Here is a 15060-nt window from a genome sequence, read left to right as displayed (position 1 = left end):
TTTGTAAATATCTCTGCCAGGTGACAGTGATCCGACAATTATTCATTTTTAAAGACTATAAGAGTAATTGCTGCTTTCAAATACCCTGCAAATCATAAATGCCTACATGAGGGCTTTCCCCAGGCAAGTTTCCAGATTAGTTTTCCAGAATCTTATTTCGAAATGGAGAATTTCGATAAATTTGTTTATTCCTGTCCTGAATTCAATTATCTTCCAAAGTAAAAGGTTGGTGATTCTTTGCTTGAGTGGATTTTACCTTACTTTCAGGTAGGGAATTCACTTATGAAGTGGGTTGGAGTCCAAGGACTGGGAGTCTATTGCATCCAAGATCTAACGGATGGAAAAAAATTAGGTGTGAACAAGTATGCAAGATTATACACACTGTAAATTGGGCACGCAATTTTAAGATAAAAACCTAAAATTCTGCTGTTCAGGCTATTGTTAATTAGATCAGTTAAATCTATTAAAAAATAACTGCTGAATTCAATCTGTTCCCTTTTCCATGCTTTATTTCTGCTGATTATTTCTTGTAAAAGTACAATGATCTCAGTTATATGATTGCTCTACCCTTTAGTCTCGATGCATTGTGTAAAATATAATGCAGTACAGATGTCAACCTAAGAACTAAATAGCTTATATTTCTTAAGAACCATGAAAAAATATTAACACTATAGAAACAATAGTTCAGTAATTACTTTTTGCTGTGAAGTGAGGTTAGGCATTTATCCTTATAGATCCCTAATACACTTAAAGTCAGCACTGCCCCTGTGGTCCTTTTACCTTTGTTGATAAATGTATTGTACAGGATACCTTGTATGACCACTACAGTATTTGAGGTCATGCTAGGCTGTTAGCACAAATGGTGTGAACAATAGTTTATATGCCACTTAACTCCTTGGGAGAAACAGTTAACCTTGCTAGAGAGGACAGATCAGTCATGTATAGTTATTAAAGTCTAGAAGGTTTTGTTATGCTCTGAAATACTTTTATAGAACTACAATACTCTGGTATGAGCTTTGTCAAGTAGGGAAGCAACAAAGTCAAGAATTATCTTTGCCACCTTTGAAAAGGATATTTAAAGTTTTCAAAAAAAATTTTTACCAGACTTACTTTTGAAGCATACATAAATTTTGATATATTTAATCACTAGAATTTCTGAACAGAATCAGGCCAACCAGGTAGCATTATATTAAGACACAGTCTTAAAATAAACTAAGTTTACAAAAATTAATTGTGAATTTGATGGTCTTGAAATGGACAGTCAACAAAAAAAACCCCTTAAATCTTCTTGATTACATTTTTCCAAAAAATGAGGAAACATCATAAATGACACAGATGAGCATCATAATCGAATTTTACTAAAAAAACAATTAATTATAAAAATACCTTCCAAGCAAATATCCTTTTCCAGAATTTATCATGAATTGAAATGACAGAGGAACAAAAATAAAACACAGTATGAGATTACTGAGGATTTATCAGGTATTGCACATACAGATGACAATGACACTACTGTTAACACAGTTTCATGACATAATGTGCTGCTTCTAAATTGTTGTTTATTCCAGTGGCTTGATTCCCAGATCCAACCAAATTTTGGCACTTTTAGAAAACACCAAGTTGAAGGCAGCCTCATCTATTTCTGGTTCAGGCATAGAAATCTTTCAGCCCCTGTACCTGCATGTGTGTTTGTATGTTTCCAAACATCAACTACCCCCACTGAGTCTTTACATTTTAAGGGCTAATTCAGAATGTTAGCGCAGCTGTCTTAGTCTGGCCTGCATTTTCAATTCAGCATGCTCACATTAGTCACTTACTCTCCTTGAGCTCTGGTTTAACATCCCTATATGCAAATGAACAGGCGATACCCCAGGCAGGGTTTGAGGTTACAGAGGAGCGGTCTCTTCCCTTAGCCAACCGATCTACCACATGCCACTGCTTTACTTCATCCATGCTGCACTGCTTTCACCCCTTCTTCCCAGGGTGGACCTCTCTCTGATTCTGCCCAGATTGTTGATACCCAACTCTACACCTGAGGTGGCAAAGACTCACTCAGCCTTGTGGAAGCTCTTCCCACCAGCACACTGATGTCCTGTGCAAGCATGGGAACTCCCAGCATGGCATCAGCTTTTATGTGTCTGAGCAGGAAACTGCCATGCTCCAGGGTTGGTGGGAGCAAACACATTCCATAGTGAGCATTTAGGGGAGATAAAAGCACTTCTAGGTGTGTCCTCAAATACTCATCTTCATGGATGTATTTAATAGTCCATGTACATACCTTCCTACCAAGAACTACTAATTCATTAAGGAGTATTTATTGTGTCTTCAAGAGAAAGACATGGAGAGCAACAAGAACAGGAAGAAATCAGATTGGTACCACTGCCTTTTAAAGTCTCCTAACTAGGAAAATTAAACCATGTCTCTTTATTTATTTATTGCACTTGTAAAAAGATTAATGGGGATGTGATTCCTTCAGGCTTTTACATATAACCCATTCACACAAAGAACAAAATTATGCAGTGCAGCAAATGATCTAAATTAGCTACATTTATTTAAATAACTGCTATGGAGGAAACAATAAATCAACAAGAATCCTCACAAAAATGTGTTTACAAAGTGTCTTATAATTTGTTTTAGCTGGGACACAGACTTCTAGCTCTTAGCTAAGCTTACTTCTAACAGTCTATTATCATATCAACTGTTAATGAGTGTTTGCTATAGAAAAGCATTTTTTAGCAAGAAAAAAAGATTATGTCTAACTTCTGCCTTACAGTCCTTTAAGATATGGCTGGCAACTCTACAAGAAATAGATTTTCCTAACAAACATTTTGCTAAAGGCTTCTAATAACTTGTGAGACAATCAAAATTAACTGACAGTGCTTTGTTAAATCAGAAAAAGTGATTACTTGAATGGTCATAATCATGCAATTATCTCATCTTCACTCCTTTTGAAGATGGTATCTATATCTACTCCTATATTGGGAGTGAGTAGGGGGAGCTCTAATGCTGAACCTGTGATGTATTCATAAATCAGTACTTTCAGAGCCTGTCATGGGCTCCATAATGAGGGTCATTATTCAGGCAGAGTGTCAAAACTACTATCAAAGGACCTTCTCAGAATCACAATCATTCTGTTTCTTGTTAAATAAGCAATGTAGTACACAAAAATGGCAAACAAGAAGCGGGTCAATTTGATACAGTATGAGGGCACAGAGACCTCTAGAGTAATTTACCCTGTGGGAATTCTGATGGTTTGTGAGATAAATTATATACACCCTCAGAAATGATTAATGGTAATAAAATCCCAGGAATATTTTCAGAAAAAAAATTCCATATGTACATATGGCAACTTCAGTAACAAAGAAGACATTTTCTGAAGCGGAACACTTAAAGAAAATTATTATTAGAACTACAAGTAGCTCTCAGGAAAGCTACTAAATCTTATTGCAAAGTTGGCAGCATTCTGTGGAAGTGCTTTATTTCCATTTGCTGAAAGAGTTTTTTTTTTAAAAAAAACCCCAAACCTCGACCTTTTCTGAATTAAAAAGAAAGGAGATGAAGGTGGGGGGGGGGGGTGGAAGGAATAACAAATTGTAAAATATTTACTACTACAGAGTCTTTTTGACTTACTTTTATTATAACCAATATGACATACAAAAGGAATTATTTACAGAATATCATCTGGACATTTGACCACAGTGGCAACACATGCAAATTATTGGTAAGTGATTAAAGGCTGTATTCAAATCACATAGCATAGGTACCTAAATTAGGCATTGGCATTACTTCCCTTCTTTCACTTTAGGGAACAAGAATATAATAGCCCTACATGCAAAGTAGGCTGAATTGCTCATTCTCACTTGAACTAAAACGTTCCATTAGTAATGGGTAAATTAGGCACTAGTGAAGGCATTCTAAATTCTGTCTCAAGATGACTTCTAGATACAGTGGCCAATCATATGGGGATTAATAGTCAACCTTTTCTGACACCAGTAAAATGTCTCAGATTAGTCTTAAGCAAAAGCTCTTTATTTCCCCTTGCCTGTTAGGCAACTGTGTTGAGTTTAGGTATCATATCTTTTCATAATATGCATATCTATATATTATACATATGGATACACATATGTATGAATGCAATCCCACAGGTATGATGATACACAGCCTAACTCTGAAACAGTAAAATATTGTGGGGCAGAAATTTCATTACAGTGTCTTAATGGTAGCTTTTATTTGTCTGGTCTGAGTCTTCTCCTAAGGCTTTGTCTAAGAAACAGTAAAGTAGACCTGACCAGAATTTAGTGTGGTCCATGAAATTATACAGCCATAGTCTTCAGAGATGAATGTCAGGAGGTCCATTTCTACCTACAGATTCTGATACCATTTGAATATTCCTTGTGGCACAAACTTTCTCATGTGCTCACACACAGCACTGCAGACTCCAGTAGGGCTTTCCTGCAAGTGTGAAGTTTTCAGTATTGCCACAATTGCACCTAATAACAATTGCAGACTGAGACTTTCAACTGTTTTTCAATGTACCAAGAGCTTTTGAAACTATGGTTGCTCTATTACTATTTTCCAATCTCAATCTGTTTTGATGAATATTTGCAATGCAGTCCTATAGATGTTTGTATCCACATGCACACTTATGTGCCATAACTTTATGATAAAGTCTGATAACATTTTTTGTATCCCCCTCAAAGCAATAAATTAGCTGGTCAGATATTAGTCTGCTTCTCTGCTTATTTTCTCATATTACCCTTATTAAACAGTAAGGTGAGAAGTGGATTGAAAAAGTGACTAAGTGCCTCATAAATCCCTCAGTTTCACTTTCCCACACTGAATTTTGTCAGACAACAAACCCTACCTTGTCTAGACTTATTGTTTAAGTAAATTTGTATCTGTGGAATAATCAAAAGCAAACCAATTATATTCAGGCATCTTTTTTATCCATCTGTTTGGATATAACTGTCTATTTAATAGTGTTTGCATATGAAGCAATGTTCTATTGTATGCATAGGTACTCAATTATTTAGATTATACGTTTGAATAAACTGCAGTTAAAGGAGTACCCTTGTAATGCAGGACAATTACATTTTTCTAGCACAGTTTACACGTTATTAAACTAATATCAATTTGGACAACACAGCTGGATATAGGCTTCTACCCTTCACCTATCAAAGTTCTTTTCTTTAAGGGTACATTTTCCCCCTACAATTATCATTCATTGTTAGTCATTTCAAATTATATCAAATTACGTAAAAAGGATAGTGTGAATAAAGACTAACAAAAAAATTCATTTCTCACCAAAGTCTGTGCACTTAAATGTATGTTTTCTTAATGCAGCTATAAAAGTCCCGTCTAGATGCATAATAGGTCAGTATAAAAGGTGTCTGCATGAAAAGCACTGTCTGGCCAGCATAAGAAAATAATACTGATTTTCATACTCTGAAAGAGCAGTTCACTGCTTATGTCATCTTCCTACCAATCAGGGAATGACTACCACATTTTTCCAAAGGAGAGGATAACTACCTTTACGCTGAAAAAAAGGGGAAAAAATCAAATAATATTAAACACCAAGACATAAATATGTGTTATTCAGTCCTTGAAATAAGTTTTCAGTGGCTAAACATGAATATGTATTCTGAGTGGAATCATGGAAGAGAGATAGAGAGAGATGTAATAAAATAATCTCACAGCTTCAGTCTTCTGGGCATCTTTGTCTGCCTTGTACCATTGGGAAGGAATACTTTGCACGTGTACAAATTGACTTTAAAATGAAGTCTGTTCTTTTGCATCTGTTACACACCTGTACGCTCAGTGGGGAAGAATAGGTATTTAAAATGATAATCTATCAATGAAACCTTGCTGAGGATCTGGAGCTGTGCAGTGTTTGTCTATTTTCACTTCTGTTAATGTTCTTCACTGAGTACTCTCTCTGTTCTTCCCTTTGATCATCATTATTGTGAAATATTTTTCACCCTCTTGTGATCAAAACAATTATTGTGATGCTGCTACATCACATGGTACTATTTAATGAAAGGGAATGAACGAACAGAATACCAAGGCAGTCAGAAACTCTGTATAGTGTGAATAGCTGGTTTAACCTCTGAATGCTACAGATTTGTAAGTTTTCTAAGGTGACACAGACTGTACCATCTTTTCAAAGAAAGTAGTTGCTCTACCTAGAGTTGATGGTCACTTTCCTTCACCTGAGAACAGCTGTTCCCCTTAGCAGTTTCGCTCCAGAAGGGTGGCTTAATCGAATGCTGAGAGTGTTCATTGCTGCTGGATTCCACAGGGGAAGCTCAAAAACCTGGGGAACAGTTGCATTTGCTTTCAGGTAGATACTAGGAGTCCAGACTAACAAGACCAGTAAACTTCTTTGGAGAGTGCACAAGACGGACTTTTTCTAATACAGGGAGCAACCTGTGAAGTTACTGCATGACCTGACAAAAATTGTGAGAAAACAGATCCGTTGTTAAATTGTTGTCTAGGAAGTTAGGAAATATTGTCTGACCACTTCCCCATTTTCTCCAACAAGATGTTGCTCAGGGGCCCTATTGTTTGGAATCCTTTCTTTCTTTCTTTCTTTCTTTCTTTCTTTCTTTCTTTCTTTCTTTCTTTCTTTCTTTCTTTCTTTCTTTCTTTCTTTCTTTCTTTCTTTCTTTCTTTCTTTCTTTCTTTCTTTCTTTCTTTCTTTCTTTCTTTCTTTCTTTCTTTCTTTCTTTCTCTTTCTTTCCTCCTTCCTTCCTTCCTTCCTTCCTTCCTTCCTTCCTTCCTTCCTTCCTTCCTTCCTTCCTTCCTTCCTTCCTTCCTTCCTTCCTTCCTTCCTTCCTTCCTTCTTTCCTTCCTTCCTTCCTTCCTTCCTTCCTTCCTTCCTTCCTTCCTTCCTCCCTCCCTCCCTCCCTCCCTCCCTCCCTCCCTTCCTTTTCCTGCTGGTTCCACAAAAGTCTTGAAACCAGAATACAGCAAAACCAATAGGACCCTCAGGAGCTAAGGAAAACTACCTTTTATAACCTTAACATCTATTCACTGAGACCTTCAAAGTTATCATGACTACCTTGGAGTTTGGAGCGCAGAGCCCACCCTCTGAGATATCTGACATGAGTGTTGAGCAAAGGCACCAAAACTTAAAAAATTCCTCCCTCACTGTGGTGGTGGGGAAGAAGATGGTTAGGAAACCTGGTACCAAATGCCTGGCCCCCTGAGATGGCTTTGCAAATATGGGGAAGTCTTGTGAGGAAGTCACATCACAATTATTATGTGTCACTGTAGCATAGTTACTGATCCAACAATCTACCAGCTTTCAAAGACTCAATAGCATTCTGCTTCTTTTTGAAATCAGAAAGAATTACAAAATGGTGTGACAATAATATACTCTATGGTCCTAAATAGGACTGTGAACACACATATATAAGAATTTTTAAAATTTTAAATGGGAGTGAAAAATCAGTAATCACTAACTGGCCACATTTGGCTTATATATGCTTTGATTTTCACAAAAAATGCTTTGAAATATGCCTTGGTAGGTGGTGCAACTTATTTTGGTTTTTTTTGTTGTTGTTTTTGGTTTTGTTTTTTTGTTTTTTCTTTTGTTTAAAGATCTTGTTTCTTCTTTTTCGCCTTTTTTAAATTTTAATTTTCAGTGTATTGACTGTATATAATAATTTAAAACTTCAAGGCTTCTTCTCACAGATACAGTTTGAGTCGTGGGTCCTATCTGAAAGATTTCTGAAGCAAATCTACACGTGGAACACCTTACAGTCTCAGCTTCATCTCTCCAAAAATTGAATAAGATAAAAATAAATATGTACAAACTCTAATGAGTTAGGTGTGTCTGTTTGGTACATGGTGGACAATTTTCCCTTTTGATTCAGTTTTAGTTCAAAATTGTGCTTGACTCATGCCAGCCATTCCGCCACAGCCCTTCAGACAGACACATACTTTGCTCCCCCCAGGTCACTTGTAATTGGCCTCTTTTCCTTTGTGTTCAGCAACTTTCCAGTTTTCTGCAGGCCTGTTCACAACTGAATTGACACTGAAGAAAGAGCGGATAAAGGCAGACCTGAAGTCTGTGCAGAGGGTAGGTAGGGACTTGCGTTTCTGAATACAAGTGGGTCAAAATATACATCCTCAGAAGCTGCTGAGAGACCTGATCCAGGGTATTATACTTCTCCCGAGGAGTTGCACTTTTTGAAATATATCAGAAACACTATGACTGAGAAGAGAATCTGGAAACACTCTGTAAACCATCTGTGATAAACTTTGCTTAGTTGATACTTCAGATATATATGGGCAAAGATCTGCAGACAGGAGCCCTGTTGTTTCTAAGACCTCTTCTGTGAGAGCTGTTGGCAACACCCCGAGCCATCACAGTATGATGCCGACCTTACTGCCAAAGGGCCTGTGTCACAGCTTGGAAATAGCTATAAAGCTGCAGATCTTCTGAGATGAATCTCCCCATCTGTGCTCCCCCCACCTTCCAGACACACACACTGTGCCCTTTTTTTTACATGCAATGCAAGGATATGGACTTTAAGGATCTATTCATGAATAACTTATACAATGTTTACATGAGGATTTTTAGGTAGTTTGCTTAGAAATGTTTTGAATTGGCTGTATGAAATTGGTATGCACTGTAATGAGGTTTTCAGAGTGAAAAAGGACATACTGGGTTCTGCAGTCTGAAGGACCAGCTGAACAGCAACAATAATGCATTGGTGCAGCACAACAGGGCAGGCAAAAATGTTTGGAAGAATTTGAAGTAGTACAGGAAGCTTGGACAAAGTGGGATATACTGTGATTTACTGTTAATTGTCCAAATGCTTTGGGTGTTGCTGGTTATTTCCTCTAAATTCATCATGAATGTAAATAAAAAGTCAATCAGTAAAGAATGAAAAGTGCAGACCTAAGTGCTACAATAATAATAATAACGCAGAAAATAAAGACACATAATTGAATCTTATCTTTCCTTATTGTCAGTGAACTTTCTGGTACAGTGACAGTGTCCTCTCCATTTCTTCTCACCTATGATCACCCTTATGATCTCCAGAAGGCGTTAAATTCAAAAAAGACAAAACCATGAACTATCTTTTCCCTGTCTCTATTTTTTCTGAACAACAATATTTTTTCTATCTTGTCTTTTTTAAATTTATTTGTTTATTTTCTTTTTCACTTCCCACAGTTTTCATTCCCTCTGCCACACGGAGTGAGGTGAGCAGAGAGGGGACAGCTGTGGGTGAGGTTTTGGTAGCCAGAAGGCACTGCACAATCCCTGCTGTGTTAGTAGTTTTGCCATGGAAGGCAGTAAGGTACTTCATGAGTGCTACCTGTTCAGAGGTGAACAGAAGGGAAGCTGCATAAGCTAAACCCATTTGCAAATAGAAATCATAAAGCTTGCAGAAAGCAACTTTCTATTTTCTTGTCTTGTTTTAGGCACCAACCCTGTGGTATCCAAAAATAGACACAAACAAATCTCCCTCAAATATCCCTCCTATCAAAAGTAGGTATAATGAGAAATGTCACTTCTCCGCCTTTTTCTCTGGTTTGGTTTTTGTAAAGGCAGCTTAGTAAACTGCTACACACTCCAGAACTCTTGAGTAATCTTGTAAATTTGGTAAACAAGTTCTGCACACAGTTGAATTTCTTACATGTCAGTGAACACAATGTTCTCAAATATCATCCTTCATTTTGGTTGAAAATCAAAAAAGAATTGCAACCTGTATTCTATAAAATATAGCACTGATCCATGAGGAAAAAAAATCAGTAGAATAAAAACTAGGAATAGTCTAAATATACTGTGTATCCACATGCTTCTCCAGAGCAGGCTAGAGAAAAAAAAAGCTAAAAAAGCTAAAAAAGCTTTTAGTGAAAATAAGATGCCTTAACAATTCTGTGTTCAGTTGGCTTTGACTCCTGAGCCAATCTGAAGTCCAAGTAGAAAGGCTATAAATTCAGACAATAATTAAAAACAGCTCTTTGGACTCTTTAGAGAACTGAAATAAGACAAAGATGTGTGCCTGCTATGAATACCTGTGCTCCATTGGAAGCAATCTTAACGTTTGCTATTTTCCAGGAGGAGAAAAGACTAGTGAACTATTTACTCGAAGGCTGGAATGCTACTAACTATAAATACCTCCAGACTTTTGCTTGCCAACAAGGCTTTGCAGTGGTGCCGTTCACTGCAGCTCTCAAAACTCCAGTGTCACACAAGTGTGTATGTGGGAGCATTGCTAGACAAATACAGAGCCTGTCTGAAAGAGAACCACAGGGGGAAATCCTCACATATGTGCTTTAATAAAGGAAGTATATTAATACTTTTATTTGTTTACATGATGAAAGGCAACAATGTAAGGAAAACCTGTATAAAGAACATTTTATAGGTTTGTTACTTAGCTTTGTTTTGGTTATTTTTTAAAAAATATACTTAAAGCTATGGAAAAGTTTCCCAGTTAAACACTATTTGTTAACAAATGGCATGATATTCTACTTTGACACTGTTGCAAATACATGACCAATTTTATCCCTAAAAAAATAGCTCTGGGATAGCTTTTATAGTGTTCTGGAAAATGTCCTAAAAACATGGCACTTTGACTAATTTTTCAAATAAATTTTGTGATATAGGGAAAAAAACCCACCCCTTAGTGACCACAAAAATCTTCATCAACATTCCCGCTATTACAACAGCAGAAAAGTAGAGCAAAAGTTCTGAAGTGAATGGCTGTGTATCATAAATTGAAACAAACTACTATCACCACAGCAAAAGTTCTGGCAAGATTAGATGTTTATTAATACATGTGAGAACAGTGTTATAATATTGCACTGCAACAAAAACAACAAAAATAATAACAATAATAATAACAACAACAATAATAATAATAATAATAATATTCCAATATAAAAATACTCCCAACTCATGGAACTCTAGAAACCAGATTTTCTTCACTTGCTTTGATGTAGGAGGGGAGGGAAGGGAAGGGAAGGGAAGGGAAGGGAAGGGAAGGGAAGGGAAGGGAAGGGAAGGGAAGGGAAGGGAAGGGAAGGGAAGGGAAGGGAAGGGAAGGGAAGGGAAGGGAAGGGAAGGGAAGGGAAGGGAAGGGAAGGGAAGGGAAGGGAAGGGAAGGGAAGGGAAGGGAAGGGAAGGGAAGGGAAGGGAAGGGAAGGGAAGGGAAGGGAAGGGAAGGGAAGGGAAGGGAAGGGAAGGGTTTCTTGACGTACACTTCAAGCATATCTGAGCACTGCCAATTTTGAATTAACACTGTCAGTCTGTTAAGTCCAATATCTGCTTCAAAACTCATGTTTTGATTTTCTTGCTACAGGTGTGTCTAATGTAGGTATTCTTCCTTATTTTCTCACAAAGTTCAATCACAAATGAAACAAAGGGAATGGCCCAGGTGAAAGTTGCAAAACTAAGGCATCATTGAAGTTCAGATCATCTCATTGGCTTTGCAATGTTCCAGTTCATAAAGGAAGTGCCAAATCTAATGTCAGCAGCCACCCATATGGCAACAGAGAACTAAAATCCCCCAAATCCCCTCAAATAGCTTACCAAATGCTATTTTTAACATGAAGGTGAAGGGTACACTCTGAGAGAAACATTCTCTTCATCAGACACAAGGCTGCTAACAAAGCTGTCACCTCCACCCCTCCCACAGCCACCAGTGTCACCACTTGCAGCTCCAGTGCCAGCACGTTCAGCGCCTCAATAGTCTCTGATACTGCCCTCCCCATCATCAGCACGGATGAATTTCTCACTATTACTGCTCCTGATACAAGCCTCTCCAGCAGCCCTTTCAAACACCTTTGAGCCTCTCCTTCTCTCTCTCTCACATTGAAACATTTCAGCTGACAGTCTATTTTTTAAACACTCAAGTGCTGGCTTTTAAAGTATTTGATGTCTCTAGCATTTCAGCCCCTTCCTTCACACCTTTTGCTCATAGGGCCAAGTGAAATGGGAGGAATTTCTTTTGGTTTCAAAAAATATGTCCTTTGTTTTCTTTTCACAAGAATTCACTTCACGCCCTTGTTTAGCTGAAGCACAATGAAAGAAAAATAAATTTTTTACAATGTTATCAGAAATTACTAACAATGCACACAGTGAATCGCTAAAAGACAAAGGATTTCTCAGTAAAATATCTTTTATTTGTGAAAACTGGAAATTTACCAAAATGGTTTACTTGTTAATTTAACTATTGAAAACAGACCTTAAAGTGCTGTTTGTGAGATTTCCACCAACATCAGAGATGTTTTTTCTCTTACTAATCTGTATGTTTTTTAGTCAGAGAATCATTATAAAAAATAATGATTATTTTTCAGCTCAAAAATGTGTACATTGCCCTTCTTCCTGATTAGTTTTTCTCATGATCTGTAGAACTGCTGAATAACAGAGTGAATAAACAAGGCTGAAATTAAGTGGGAAGAACTAAATATATATTCTGCTTCAGTAGTTGTTTACATAAAGTGGTCATTTCTTTTCTGTTTATAAAACCTGATCACAAACACAAAACCCTCACTTCATGCACATCTTCAGAATGAATTATGTGTTTCCCTAACGGGCATAAGAAGTAGGAAAACAAGGTGCCATCATTAATTTGGAACACAATAAGTTCAGGGAAATTCATCTGTCCTAGTAAACTGAAAAGCCTTGCAAACCCCGTATTAAATGTCAAAACCTACTACCCAATAAGGCAAATGTGTATCTCGATTTTGTTCTCTGTGCCCAGCAGATTATACTTCAGTGTGAACAACAATATTTGTTAGCAATTAAAATATATATATATTTTTATTTGTTTTACAGTTTGTTGGAGTTCATGCCACTTTGCATGAAGATATGCTGTCTTTTAGAAGTTCTCTTTTTAAAAGAGAAAGAAGTTCTCTTTTTAAAGATGATACCTAGATTTCTGTGTAATTACTGGGGAGCATCAGAGTTTCTGTTTCATGCTCTATCTAGATTCTGGAATCTACATTTATGATCTTTATTCAGATCACACTCAGAAGAATTTGAAAATGTGCTTTAAGTCTGTGGATAGGATTTTTGATTCGCTTTCCAGGAAAAAAAAAAATGGAACGTCTCCAAAATACCTGATGGTGTAGGATACCTTTAAAAATCAGGAAATTTTAAGTTATTCCAACTTGGGCCATCAGAATAATTAATAGTTTCCAAATGCCTTTAACACTGACTTGAGTAAGTCATTCAGTCTGGTAATATAAGACAAAGGTCAAAAATTTGACCTTACCTATTTAGGTAGAAAGGATCCCCAAGGGAAGGAAGAGGCAAAATCTCATCCCTTTTACTTTCTCTTTCTCTGGATTCAGCTGTTCTCATCAAAACTTATAGCATAAGTTCTCATTTCTGCAAAAGCAGACTATGACCATGCATATAATCATGTAAGTCTAGCCTCTTAGAGGTATAGGTGGGTTTAACTATGACTTGAACTGTTTATTTATTTATTCATCCAATACAATATGCAATCATTTGAGTTTGTCCTTCTTCTTTTTAGGACTTAGCTACAGTTTCCATTTGGAGTGTTTTGGTTAAAACTGATGACTTTAATGCTATATCCACATGTGATGGTAGAAATTTAGCAGTAAGAAAGCTCCAAGTTTGAAACCTGAAGTCCCATTTGTTTTTGACTAGTAGAAATGCAGCAGAAAGAAAGATCCCACGGCTGGATGAGCATAGGAAAAAGAAACAAGGAAGAGAGTAGGTGCAGCTGAAGTAAAGAAAATAGATTCCTGAGACAAACTAATTTGACAGTTCAAAGTACCACTGGAAATACTGACCTAAACTCATGTACAATTTTTTACAAGCCACAAATAATGCCATCACTTTATAGAAGCAAATGTAAAGCTTTCTTGCCTAAACCCTGACCTTCTGAATTATTTATGGACATAAATACTACTGATAGTCAGCAAACGCAGCCTCAGAACACCTCGATAACAGAAAATGGTGCTCACCATCTGCGATATTTCAAGCTGACCTGTTGCTCCTGTAAAAAGCAATGTGCAAAACAGCACTCTGGTTTGTAAGGTTCTGCTGTCTTCACACACTATGACATGACTTTGTCATGAGTTCTTAAAATAAACTGCAATTTCAAATTGAACAGGGGGGACCAATCACTTCTGAAACTTTGGTTATTTCCTCAAGGTATGTACATGTGCACACAGCCCTTGCACTATGAACCCACTTCACTAATGTCTTATCGGAATCTATTGCTCAAATGTTGCTCTCCAGCTCTTTTTTTGGACCTCCTGTTCTTCAAATCTTGTACTCAGAAGAAAGCAATGTAGATATCAAATGAACATGATCTGTTTATGTGAAGAACCAACATTCCTATTCTTTATGGGGTAGGAACATGGCAAAGCCGTTCTGTATTTTCAGCAATCCTTCCAGCAGAAGAAACAATGACAGTAGGACAAAGACTCAGACTTTTCTGAGTGTGTCTTGACATCCAGTTGCGCCAACTAACCTCACTTCTGGCCTCAAAAGTTATTTTTACCCAAGTCCCACTTTCCATGCTTCTGTATTTGATCTGATGCTTGAAATGAGAACAAAGAAATCCAGCTTACATTAAAGTCACTAAGATAGTGCCTTTTCAAAAAGGCTAATGCTGCAGCAGCAAAGACACAATACCACAAAAGTAGGCTACTGATGCCAATTTACCATTTCCTTTCTTTTCTACGGCAATTGTAGTTGGACCAATCTCCCTAGTGTTGCCTAAGGACACCTTCATGTTACCCAGAGTACCATCGACACTCTCTCCAGGAGGCTGTGACTAATTTCCTGCTTGTTCACTGTGCACACAGATTTTTGACAGCCTGTCTTAGATAGTCTTCTAATTTGGCCCAGTTCTGTGCTACAGCCTGCTGGCCCATGAACCTCTCCTTCACTGTCCTTCTTACAATCCTTCAGTGACCGCTTTATGGATTGTCCCTTGTGCTCACCTCATTCTCAAATCTTTGTGTTCTTCACCATGTCTTAGAACCCAGGTTTGCAAGAAATAATATACATGTATATTCCAAATGCAGTTCCTACATATCAGCAACACTGCTTGCAAGCTA

Source organism: Catharus ustulatus, chromosome 4, assembly GCF_009819885.2.
Source record: "Catharus ustulatus isolate bCatUst1 chromosome 4, bCatUst1.pri.v2, whole genome shotgun sequence".
Lineage (NCBI taxonomy): Eukaryota > Metazoa > Chordata > Aves > Passeriformes > Turdidae > Catharus > Catharus ustulatus.
The sequence above is the reverse complement of the archived record's forward strand: the minus strand, read 5'-3'. Positions refer to the sequence as shown.